The 12,716-nt window shown below is 44.7% G+C and overlaps 2 protein-coding genes across 2 annotated transcripts in view; both read right to left on the bottom strand.

Moving 5' to 3' along the window:
• ZC3HAV1 (zinc finger CCCH-type containing, antiviral 1) overlaps positions 1-12,716 on the bottom strand; it is a 76,722-nt gene that overhangs the window by 63,122 nt on the left and 884 nt on the right. The gene's annotated exons all lie outside the window — the stretch shown is intronic.
• The window catches only part of LOC132539728 (zinc finger CCCH-type antiviral protein 1-like), a 73,782-nt gene that overhangs the window by 60,270 nt on the left and 796 nt on the right, over positions 1-12,716 (bottom strand). The window lies entirely within an intron of this gene.

Here is a 12,716-nt window from a genome sequence, read left to right on the forward strand (position 1 = left end):
CGAGTTCAAGTCCCCGGTCTCCACCTACAAGGGAAAAGCTTCACAAATGGTGAAGCAGTGCTACAGGTATCTATCTCTCCCCACCCCCCCACCCGCTCCATATCCCTCTCTCTGTGTCCCTATCCAATTCACAGACAAGATCTTTAAATAAAACATCAAAAAATAGTAATTAATAAAGAGGCAGGAAGTGAAAATCTAATTTGATCCAAAGGAGCCATAATAGAAGCAATTTCCCAGGTGTTCCTTGCAGAGCCTGTCCCTGAGGCCACCTGCCAGGCAAGGGGACTCCACAAAGAGCACAGAGAGTGTCAGAAGGTGCTTCAGGGGAAAATACAGACACAGCAGGACTCTGGTTTGAGGAAACTGACGCAACAGGAAATCCAGGCAAACAGAAAGTAGACTGGAGGTTGCTAGGGGTGGGGAGGAGGGGAGAAGAAAAGGAGGAGGACAGGGAAGAGGGGAGAGGAGAAGGGGAAGGCAGAGAGAAGAATAGAGGGGAGAAGCAGGGAAAGGGAGGGAAGGAGGAGGGGAGTGGGAGGGAAGGAGGAGGGGGAGGAAGAAGAGGAGAGAAGGAAGGGGAAAAGGAGAAAAAGAAGGAGCAGTGACTGCTGAAGGGTGTGGGGGATCTTTCGAGATGATTCGAATATTCTGAAACTAGAAGCTAGTGGTGGTTGCACAATACTGACTGTGGTCACTGCCCTTCCAAAGGGAGGGAACACTAGAGCAGGCAAAATTAAATCGAGTACTAAAATGACCCCAAATACAGATATAGTAGTGGATTGGTAGGGCCTGGAAGATAGCTCAGCTGGTCAAGTCCCACAGCACCCTAGGAGCATCTGCAGAGGGGAAGCTCCGCCGGCAGTGGTGTTTCTCCTTCTCTCTGTCTTTCACCCTCTATCTAAAAATAAAAATAAATAAATAGGAAAGAGTCCAGCAGAAGCAGTGAAATTGTGCCAGGACAAACTGCCCCCCCCCCAATCTTGAAGGCAAATAAGAAATGTATGGTGTAAATACTTCTGAAATTGTACAATGGCACAAAACAGTATGAAAGTGGCAAAAAGCATCAATATTCTTCTCCCCCAAAAGGAAATGCAGATAAACAGTAGCTACTAAAAAATTAGATGCCAAGAAAGACAGTTGAAAAAATTAACATTATGACTTCAAAGGTCTGTTTCTCTCAAGAGAAAGATGGAAATTCTTGTCTTGCACTAGTGCATGGTCTACTTTTAAAATGTTCTATTTCTTTTTATTGTTATTATTATTATTATTTAATATTTATTTGTTCCCTTTTGTTGCCCTTGTTGTTTTATCACTGTAGTTATTATTGTTGTTGTTATTGATGTCGTTGTTGGATAGGAGAGAGAAATGGAGAGAGGAGAGGAAGACAGAGAGGGGGAGAGAAAGACAGACACCTGCAGACCTGCTTCGCCACCTGTGAAATGACTCCCCTGCATGTGGGGAGCCGGGGCTCGAACTGGGATCCTTACACCGGTCCTCGCACTTCGTGCTACCTGCACTTAACCCGCTGCGCTGCCGCCCAACTCCCTGTTCTATTTCTTTTAATTATCTAGTCAATGCATTTACTTGTTTTTGGAGAGAGAGAGAGGAGACACAGACCACCAGCTGGTTCTAGATATTGAACCCGGGGCCTAAAGCATGCAACCACTTCTAACACTGAGTTACCTCCCCTGCCACATTTGATTTTACTGTTTTAATATTTATTCATTTATCAGTGAGAGAGAGAGGAGAGAAACAGAAAAGCAGAGTATCACTCTGGCACATGCAAAGCCAGGGTTCGAACTTGTAACCTCACACTTGAAAGTCTAGCACTTTATCCATTATGCCACCTCTATGTGATATGCATTTTAAAAGATGGGTAGATGGAGAAGCCAGGATAGGACATAAAAGAAATAAAGTTTTTTCCCCCTTCTTTTTTTTTCCCCCCTCCAGGGTTACTGCTGGTCTCAGTGCCTGCACCATGAATCCACCGCTGCTGGAGGCCATTTTTCCCCCCTTTTGTTGCCCTTGTTGTTGTAGCCTCATTGTGGTTATTATTATTGCCATTGTTGATGTTGTTCGTTGTTGGATAGGACAGAGAGAAATGGAGAGAGGAGGGGAAGACAGAGAGGGGGAGAGAAAGACAGACACCTGCAGACCTGCTTCACCGCCTGTAAAGCGACTCCCCTGTGGGGAACCGGGGGCTCGAACCAGCGGGTCCCTGCGCTTTACGCCACATGCGCTTAACCCACTGGGCCACCGCCCGACCCCCCCCTTCTTCTTGTTTTAATGGAAGTAGTTAGATGGGTTTTCTTTCATCTTATCTTCTTATGTTGACACACTTTTCTGGAAAACTGAGTTCAAAGTCAGAATTCTCAACCCCACACCAACAACAGGGTCCAGCAGAATGAAGATTGGATTGAATTCAACATTCTCAGAGCCCCCCCCCCCCCGGCCCCAGAATTCTATGAGAGAACACAGCAGAATGAAGAACATTGGCACAGGACACCCCCCCCCCCAGCTCCCACCCCCACCACTTCTCACCCCACTTCCTATCCCCATTTTGCCAGGGCCACCAAATGCAGCCTTTAGACACACCAGCAGAGCTTGCAAATGCCTGAAACACATCTGAAGATTCAGGGCCTATGCAGTATCTACGAGGGCCCCTGGAGTCTTGAGAATGTTCTAGAACAAGGGTAGGACCATGAATTCTAGATGATCAAGGTTTCTAGGGCCCTGGGCTTCTTGAAATGGGAAGAGGAGTCATAAACTAGGCCCCCTCCTACCTCTGACCTCCACCCACATGGTTCTGTCTTGGGAGGAAACCTCTGGGTTTCACAGTTATTAAGAGACCCTGTGCCTGCCCTGCCTCCCACCACAGACACCCAGAGGTGTCAGCTTCTGACAGTCTCTGCCAAGACCCCTGGAGGACTGAGTACTGGGGGGGTGGGGGGGGGGTCCTGTGGACTGTATTAAAATGAGAAATGCAGAAGCCAGACCTTCCACGTTCTGTACCCCCATAAAGAATTTTGGTCTATACTCCTAGAAAGGGAGAAAAGTGAGATGAAGGTTCTGAACTCCAATTCCATGGTGGGGGGGGAAGGAAAAAGAAAAAGAAAGACATCCAGAAGTAGTAATAGGTGTAGGTGTGAACTTAGAAAGGAAGAAATAGGTGTAGGTGTGAACTTAGAAAGGAAGAGAAAGCAGGACCATAAAGGAAAAAAGGGAAAATATATATAAATATAGATAATTATAAAATAATAATTCACCCACATTTGTCATTTTGGGAGAACTACTGCAGTTTCCAATGGAGGGAATGGGGACACAGAATATATATAAATATAGATAATTATAAAATAATAATTCACCCACATCTGTCATTTTGGGAGAACTACTGCAGTTTCCAATGGAGGGAATGGGGACACAGAACTCTGGTGGTGAGAAAGGTGTAAAATTATACCCCTGTTATCTTATAATTTGTAAATCAATATGAAATCATGAATAAAAAAGAATAACAATAAAGGGCTGCCAAAATAGAGTCAAAACAAGTGCTTTTAAAAAATTGAGGCAGGGGGAGTCGGGCTGTAGTACAGCGGGCTAAGCGCAGGTGGTGCAAAGCACAAAGACCGGCATAAGGATCCCGGTTCGAACCCCGGCTCCCCACCTGCAGAGGAGTCGCTTCACAGGCGGTGAAGCAGGTCTGCAGGTGTCTATCTTTCTCTCCTCCTCTCTGTCTTCCCCTCCCTCTCTCCATTTCTCTCTGTCCTATCCAACAACAACAATAATAACTACAACAATAAAACAACAAGGGCAACAAAAGGGAAAAAATAAATAAAATAAATATTAAAAAAATTGAGGCAGGGAGTCAGGCGGTAGCACAGCGGGTTAAGCACATGTGGCGCAAAGCACAAGGACTCTAAGGATCCTGGTTAGAGCCCCCAGTTCAAGCCCCCGGCCACCCACCTACAGGGGAGTCGCTTAATAAGCGGTGAAGCAGGTCTGCAGGTGTCTATCTTTCTGTCCCCCTCTGTCTTCCCCTCCTCTCTCCATTTCTCTCTGTTCTATCCAACAACGACTACAACAACAATAACGACAACAACAATAAAAAACAAGGTCAACAAAAGTGAATAAGTAAATAAATAAATATTTAAAAACACTCTTTAAAAAAAAGGAAAAATAAATAAAATTAAAAACAAGGTCAACAAAAGAGAAAAATAAATAAAATTAAAAAAATTAATTAAGGCTAGGGGGCCCGGGGTTAAGTGCACATGGTATGAAGCGCAAGGACTGGCATAAGGACCCCAGTTCTAGCCCCCCTCTCTCCACCTGCAGTGAAGCAGGTCTGCAGGTGTCTATCTTCTCTCCTCCTCTCTGTCTTCCCATCCTCTCTCAATTTCTCTCTGTCCTATCCAACAACAACTACAGTAACAACATCAACAGTAACCACAAGAAAAGCAACAAAGGCAACAAAAATGGGGGGGGGGAATGGCCTCCAGGAGCAGTGGATTCATAGTGCAGGCACTGAGCCCAGTGATAACTCTGGAGGCAAAATACTTAATTAATCAACTAATTAATTAATTAATTAAGGCAAATATTAGGTGTGTTGATATTTCTCTCTAAATCTCTCTAAATCTTTCTCCCTCTCTCTCTCTTTCTCTCTTTCTGCCTCTGCCTCTGCCTCTAAATAAAAAACTCAGTCTGGAGCAGTGAAGTCCTGAAGATGACGGGGGAAAAAAAAACCCACACAGATGAGGCTCTAAAACACCTCTCCAAACAAACGTGAGTAAACAAAGTATCTCCCATATGTAGAATACAGAATATAGTGGAATATGATTCAGCCGTTGAAAGGAGAAAACCCTGCCCTTTATCATAAAATTAATCCAGACAATAAAACTGAACCTTAAAAGACAGTATTCAAGGCCAGGGAAGCCACCCAATGGGTAGAGTGGAAAGACCTGCATGTGAGAGACACCAATTTTTTAAGACTTATTTTTGAGGGCTGGGTGGTGGTGCACCTGGTTGAGCACACACCTTGCCAAGTACAAGGATATGAGTTCAAGCCCCTGGTCCCCACTTGCAGAAGGGAAGCTTCACTAACTGAAGCAGGGCTGCAGCTGTCTCTCTCTCTCTCTCTCTCTCTCTCTCTCTCTCCCTGTCTCCCTCTCCCCTCTCAATTTTGTTCTCTATTCAAAATAAAACTTTAAAAAATGTTTTTAAAGATGTGTTTTGTTTAACTGTTTCATTTGAAAGAGTTTCACATGAGAAAGTAAGAAGCTCAAGCATCAATCTAATACATAGAGCCAGGAGAACCAGAGCCTCAAGCAGGCAAGTCATGAGCTGAGCTTCATTCCCCCACCAGCTGTGAGTTCTAACCCCAGTCTCAGTTGCATAGTCTGGGCCAGTGCTCTCTGGTTTCTCTCCCTCTCATGGAATAAATGAGTGGTTTTTATTGCTATATTTTTTTGGTTGGTTGGTTGGTTGGTTGGGTTTTTTTACCCAAAGTAGGTCATCTGGCAAAGAGAAAAAATGTCAGATATGGAAAGACAAATAATTGCAGAATTTCGTTTTCTGCCTAGTCTCTAAAACATAGCCAAACTTACAAAATCAGAGAACAGAAGAATGGCTGCCAGCGATAGGGGAGGCTGGAAGAAATGGGGAGGGGTGCCTGTTCAAGAGTCAAATTCACAGTCATAAGATGAAGACATTATTATTTTTTAAGATTTTATTTATTTATTAATGAGAAACATAGAAGGAGAGAGAAAGAGCCAGACATCACTCTGGTACATGTGCTGCCGGGGATTGAACTCAGGACCTCATGCCTGAGAGTCTGATGCTTTATCCACTGCACCACCTCCCGGACCACAAGATGAAGACATTCTTAGCTGAGGGACTATGGTACCACCATTAAGACTGCGTTGTGGGCTACAGAGATGGCCCATCCCTGATACCACATGGGAATACCACAGCACCAGAGGAAGTTCTAGTGCTGTGGTGTGTGTCTCTCTCTCTCTTTATCCCAATGAAAAAGTCAACCTGGGGCAGTGAAATGTATGAGGTCCTGACCACCCACCCCCACACACACATATACACGCTTTAAATACTGTAAAATTGTATACCTGGAATTTGCTAAGAGAATCAATCTTAAGTGTTCTCATCAACCCCCAAAAAGAAAACAGAGGAGGTGAAACGTCGATGAACTAACTAGCTTGACTGAGGGGCACAAGTGGTGGTACAGTGAAGAAGGTAAGGGATTCTCAAGCCTTGAGGGCCCAAGTTCAGTCTCCAGCATCCCATGCGCCAAAATGGTGCTGTTTCTCTTTCTTTTCTCTCTCTCATTAATAAATACATTTTTGATTAGCTTAATTGGGTAAAATCATTTCACAGTGTCTGTATATACTAAAACATCAGCTGTATCCTTCAAGATGTACCCATGTTTCCTCAGTAAAGTTGGAGGAATAAAAGACTGGTTGCTTTATTTATTTATTTATTTATTTATTTGCCTTCAGGGTTATCTCTGGAGCTCGGTGCCAACACTACAAATTCACTGCTCCTGGTAGCCATTTTTCCATTTTATTGGACAGGATAGAGAAATTGAGAGGGGAGGGGAAGATTGTGAACTATCCCAGAAGATTGACAGGGAGAGAGAAAGAGACCTGCAGACCTGCTTCACATGTCATGAAGTGGATCCCCTGCAGGTGGGGAGCAGAGGCTCAAACCTGGATGTGGGTGCTAGTCCTTACGCTTAGTACTATGTGCACTTAACCAGGTGTGCCACCACCTGGTCCCCAGACTGATTTTTGATTATCAGCTCTACAGTGCTGGGAGACAAGTCATCAAGGAAGAAAATCGAATGCTAAACTGTAATCTTTTATTTATTTCCTTATTTATTTAGGATAGAGACAGAAAGAATTGAGAGGAGAAACTGAGAGGGACAAAGGAGATAAAGATAGAGAGACTAGATAGATGATAGATAGACAGACAGACAGACAGATACCTGCAGTACTCATTCACCACTCATGGAGCTTCTCTCTTACAGGTGGAGGCTGGGGCTCGAACCCAGTCCCTTGAGCACTGTAATATGTGACCTCAACCAGGTGCACCACCATCTGGCCCCAACTGTAATATTCTAATCTCTGGAGCTGGTGCATGGGCACACAGAGAGAGATTCATTATCTTTTATATGTTTTCATAAGGCTGAAATATCACATGATAAAAACGTTAATGAGAAAAAAAAATTTCTAGTGAAAATGACAAGCTTCTCTATCATAACCTCCAGAGTGACATGAATCAAAAGAAGCTTGATAGTACCAAGTGTGAGTTGAAAGTAGGGAAGCTGTGGGGAAGATAGGTAACTCACTCAGTTACCATATACAAGAACTTGGGTTTGAGCCCTGGGCCATCACATGGGAGAGACTGCAGCAGGGAAGTCTCACGGGTGGTGAAGCAGTGCTGTGCTGTTCTTTCCTTTGCTCTCCTCTATCTCACTCTGTCTCTCATGCTCTGTCTAGAAGAAAGGCAGGGAAGTGGCCACTGGGAGCAATTAAATTGCAGCCACAGGGCCCCAGCAATAACCCTGGTAGCAAAAAAAAAAAAAAAAAAAAAAAGGTGGGGGCGGGAGGAAGGGCGTTAGAGGGGACTTGGACTCTCAAACATCTATAGCAAGCAAACATCTTTTTTTGCCAGTATGCATGAGTCCACCACTCCCAACACTTTTTTTTTCTTTCTTTTCTTTAAATTTCATTTAAATTTTTTGCCTCCAGGATTGTTGCTGGGGCTCAGTGCTTGCACTACAAATTCACTGCTCCTGGTTGCCTTTTTTCCTTTTCCTATTGGATAGGACAGAAAGAAATTGAGAGAGGAGGGGAAGATAGAGAGGGCACTTGAGAAGTGATCACCCTGCAGGTGGGGATTGGGGGCTCCAGCTGGGATCCTTGCTCTTTGTACTGTGTGTGCTTAAACTGGTGCACCACTGCCTGGCACCCCTACTCTTTTTTTTTCTTTTTTCCCTTTTTTTTTTTTATTTACTTATTTTCCCTTTTGCTGCCCTTGTTGTTTTTTTATTGTTGTAGTTATTATTGTTGTTGTTATTGATGTCCTCATTGTTAGATAGGACAGAGAGAAATGGAGAGAGGAGGGGAAGACAGAGAGGGGGAGAGAAAGACACCTGCAGACCTGCTTCACCACCTGTGAAGCAACTCCCCTGCAGGTGGGGAGCCGGGGGCTCGAACCGGGATCCTTATGCTGGTCTTTGCACTTTGCGCTACATGCACTTAACCCATTGCACTACCACCTGACTCTCCTTTTCGCTTTCAACCTCAGAAAGAGAGGTGAGGGAGAAACATCACAGCACTGTTCCACCACTCAGGAAGTTCCCCCTTTGCATGTTCTCATGGGATGCTAGGGGCTTGAACCCAGGTCTTTATGCACTCTGCAAACTGAGCCCCTGGTACACCTATATTATTAATGTATCAGAATCTGGAAGAGTTAAAACTGCAAGCGTACAAGTCAACAAAGTCTGCTTTCTAACATTAGGGTGTGGGGAAGGTCTTTAGTTTCACTCCCCACCAGATCCTCACTCCCGCACAATTCCACTGCTCCTAGCAGACTCCCCCAACTCCCCCTTTCAACTTAGGACAGAGAATGAGACAGCATAACACTGCATGCTATTCATGGAGCTTTCCCCTATGCCATGAGGGTGCTCCCATGTGGTGCTGGGGCTTAAACTCAGGTCCTCACACATGGTAGAGTGTACACTCTACTGGGTAAATTATCTCCCATCCCAGTTGTTGTGAAGAAGCTCTTGTCATGAAGACTAAGAGACATGTTTATTCATGGCAGTATGGTGTGTTGTACAAAATAAATAGAACTGTGCAGGGCCAGTGACATAGCTCACTGGGATAGTCCACTATTTTGCCATGTGCACAGCCCAGGTTCAAGCCTGGACCCCCACAGCACTGAAAGGAAGCTTCAGTGCTATGGCCTTTCTCTCTCTCTTTTTCCCTCTCTGTCTCTAAAAAAAGGAAGAAAAGAAAAGAGGAAAGAACTATCTCAAATGCCCATCATTGAAGAAGTAAGCAACTAAATCGTGGTTTAAGTCATATGATGGACTATTACATAAAGATCTCTATAGCAAAGTACTCAGTAAAAATCCTAAAACACAAAAAAAACATACTCCATTTTATACAAATGTAAATTTATAATTGTAAGCATATAAGTATATCTTACATATTATTATATATCAATATGTGATAAATATCAATATGATAAATGAATGTACTGATCTATTTTATATATCATTTATATGTTACATATTTATGTAACTGTAAATCATGAAAGGTCAGGATAGAGATCAAAATCAAATCGAGACGCTTTTGGGGAGAGAAGGTTTGAGACACTAGTGGAGAAAAAAAAAGTAGCCTCACCCTCCTCTGTTTTCTTTTATTTTCTTTTTCTTGGGTCCTGTTTCATTTTATTTTTTATGGTTTACAGTCAACAGTAAGTACAATAGTTTGTACATGCATAACATTTCTCAGTTTTCCACATAACAGTACAACCCCCACTAGGTCCTCCTCTGCCATCATGTTCCAGGTTCCTATTTTATTATAGAAGATAAAGCACATGTTTTACAAATTCATCATCCTTTTATTCTGGGTAGTGAGCTGTAAACTGATTCTACTATATCACCTTTAGGTTAAACTTTTTTTCAGTTAATATTCTGGTGCTCACTTTATTATTCTTTTGCTTTTGGGTTCCTCTTCTCCTACCTAGTTCCTTCTATTTGTTTTTTGTTTGTTTTGTTTTGTACCAGAGCACTGTTCAGCTCTGGCTTATGGTGGTGCTGGGGATTGAACCTGAGACCTTGGGGCCTCAGGCATAACCATTACGCTATCTTCACCCCCTCCAAACCTCCTTCCAATTTATGAAATAGTCCATTTCTTCCCATCTAACCACCTACATACAATTTTTTAAAGGTTTATTTTATTTACAGAGATGAGTGAGTGTGTTTCAGCCTCTTGGGGGTCTCTTTTGCTTTTTTTTTTAACCAGATCACTGGTTCAGTTCTGGTTTGTGGTGGTGTGGGGGATTGATCCTGGGATCCTCAGGAATGAGGGGTTTTTTGCATAACAATTATGTGATATCCCCTGACCCGAAGAGAGAGTTTCACAGGAGACAAAGGGAAGCCAATGCACCACTGTAGGTAGAATATGTGATGTTCGGATGAACCTGGAGCCTCAGACTTACAAGTCCTGCACTCTACCGGTTGAGCCATGTCCCCAGCCAACCACTCCATCATCAGTTTTCACTTGGGGTGGGGGGTGGGGGGGCGTGCAAAAGGCATAAAAACAGGAAAGGGCTCAGAGGAAACACTGTCGTGCTGAGCCGCGGAGGAGAGAGAGAGGAGATCCAGATCCGGAGCGAGAGGGAACACAATTCTTTATTTCCGCGGACACCTCAGAGTTGGGTGAGAGCACAGTGGTTCGGGTCACGTGGGGCTAGCCAAAATGGCCGCCTCGCACAGCAACCTTCCCTGCGTCTAATCACCAAAGTGAAAAGCGGGCAAGAGAGAGAGAGGGGTGGAAGAAGAAGGGCTTTATAGGGCAAAACCAGGGGTGGCGGGAACTGGCATTAGCCTGAGGGGACATCTGCACAGCAAAACACACACACAGATTGTCAGAAACCACAGAGCTAGTGGCAGGCACTCAGAGAAGCTACTTGAAACAACAGTGAAACCGAAACCTTGCTCACCAAAATGTCACACTTCACACCTGAAAAACACAAGGGAATAGTCTCATGTCCTGCGCGTCTGTCCCCTGCCTGCTCAGCTACCTCTGCTAAATGCCACAGCAGTGCTAGGCCTGGGTTTCCTTACACTGGACGGGACATTAGAATGGACAGGTCTGCCTGGTTACTTCATCTCTAAAGCCAGTATTGAGGGGTTCTTTGCTCAGCAAGATGGTAGTTACTGTTACTGTTAGAACTACGATTCAAACTGCATGCACGGGCAGATATTTCAGCAAAGAGAAAAGGACCAAGCTGTCTTAAATGAATTCAAGACAGGTCAAAAACCATGGGAAACACTGTATTCAGGAGGCAAATAAATAAATAAGGGTTTGGGTTGTGATGCACCTGGTTGAGTGCACATGTTACAATGCACAAAGAAACAGGTTCATGTCCCTTGTCCCTATTTGCAGGGGGAAAGCTTTTCAAGTGGTGAAGCAGTATTACAGATGTCTCTCTTCCTCTCTATCTCCCCTTTCCCTCTCAATTTCTGACGGTCTCTATCAGATAAATAAATAAAAAATGTTTAATAAATAAATAGGTGGAGCTGGGGTGGCAGGCAGGAGCATACCTAGTAGAGTGCACATGTTACAATGCACAAGGACCCAGGGCTCAAGCTCCTGGTCCCCACCTATGGAAGGAAACTTCATGAGTGGTGAAGCAGTGCTGCAGACCTCTCTCTGTCTCTATCTCCCCCCTCTCAATTCTTCTCTCTATCCAAAAAAAGAAGGAATAGTTATTTTTTAAAATCTAATTTTTTTAAAAAAGGATCAAGATTGGTTGGCCACTCTTTATGATCAATTGAAGCAAAAAGTCTCAGAAGCCTGAGAGGTAGTGCAGAGGATGAAGCACTGGACTTTCAAGCATGAGGTGGTAGGTTTGATCCCAGGCATCTCAAGTGCCAGAGTGATGCTCTGTTCTGCCTCCTCCTCTTAAACAGATAAGTAAATAAGTAAATAGGTCCTCAAGGGGTGCCTGGAGCCACGGGGGGGGGGGGGGGGGGGGGTGTCATTATCTCAACAGATCACAGCAACAGGGACCATTCAGCTCAGGTGAAGGGGCCTAGTGTCAGGTTTCAGAAACAAAACAGTGACCATGAGGGACAGAGGCTAGCTGTCCAAGGCAGGGGGCCAGACTGGGACCCTGCAGGAGGGGCCTCAGGTGTATCCTCTGGGGACAAAGGTGACTGGGGGGGGGGCAGATTGCAGACTTTTCCTCAAACCCCCTCCCCCAATCCTCAGAATTAAGGATGGCCCCAGGGACATTTGTCCTCCTGGAGGACCAGGTGAGTGGAACACAGTACAGTGCACAAGGACCGGGCTTCAAGCCCCTGGTCCCCAACTTTGGGGAGGAGAAGCTTCACTAGGCTGGGGGAGGGGGGTACACTAGGTTGAGAGCAGATATTGGGGGGGAGGTATCACAAGCCCTGAAGCAAATCTTGCAGGTCTCTCTATCTCCTTATCCCACCTCAATTTCTGTCCTATGAAATAAAATATTTAAAAAAAAATTTTTTTTAATCTATTCTCCCTGAGGTGGGAAGAACCGAGTCTTAGTTATCTTGGAGGAAAGTTCTAGAAGCACAGGGAGGAAAGGGGCACATTGAGGAAGTGCTGAGAAGTTGGGGGTCTGGGGGTGTCCTCTCCCCATAGGGGGGTAGGGGGTGTAGTGAGCACATAAGCATAGTAATCATAGTGCACCTGCGTAGTGTGATATGCCAGAAACATGTATAAGAAGAATAACAAATACTATGACTTCAACCCCAACCTGGTTCTGTCTTATCACACTGCAGGAGCACTATGGTTACTGTGGTTGCATGTTCACTACAGGATGCTTGGGGTGTTCTCTCACCTTGGGCAGTGAGGGGCTTAGGGACGTCCTCAAACCTTGGGAAGTGGGGGGGGGGGGCTGGAGATGTCCTCTCTCCGTGGGATGTGGGGGCC

The sequence above is a fragment of the Erinaceus europaeus genome, chromosome 8, assembly GCF_950295315.1.
Source record: "Erinaceus europaeus chromosome 8, mEriEur2.1, whole genome shotgun sequence".
Classification (NCBI taxonomy): Eukaryota; Metazoa; Chordata; class Mammalia; order Eulipotyphla; family Erinaceidae; genus Erinaceus; species Erinaceus europaeus.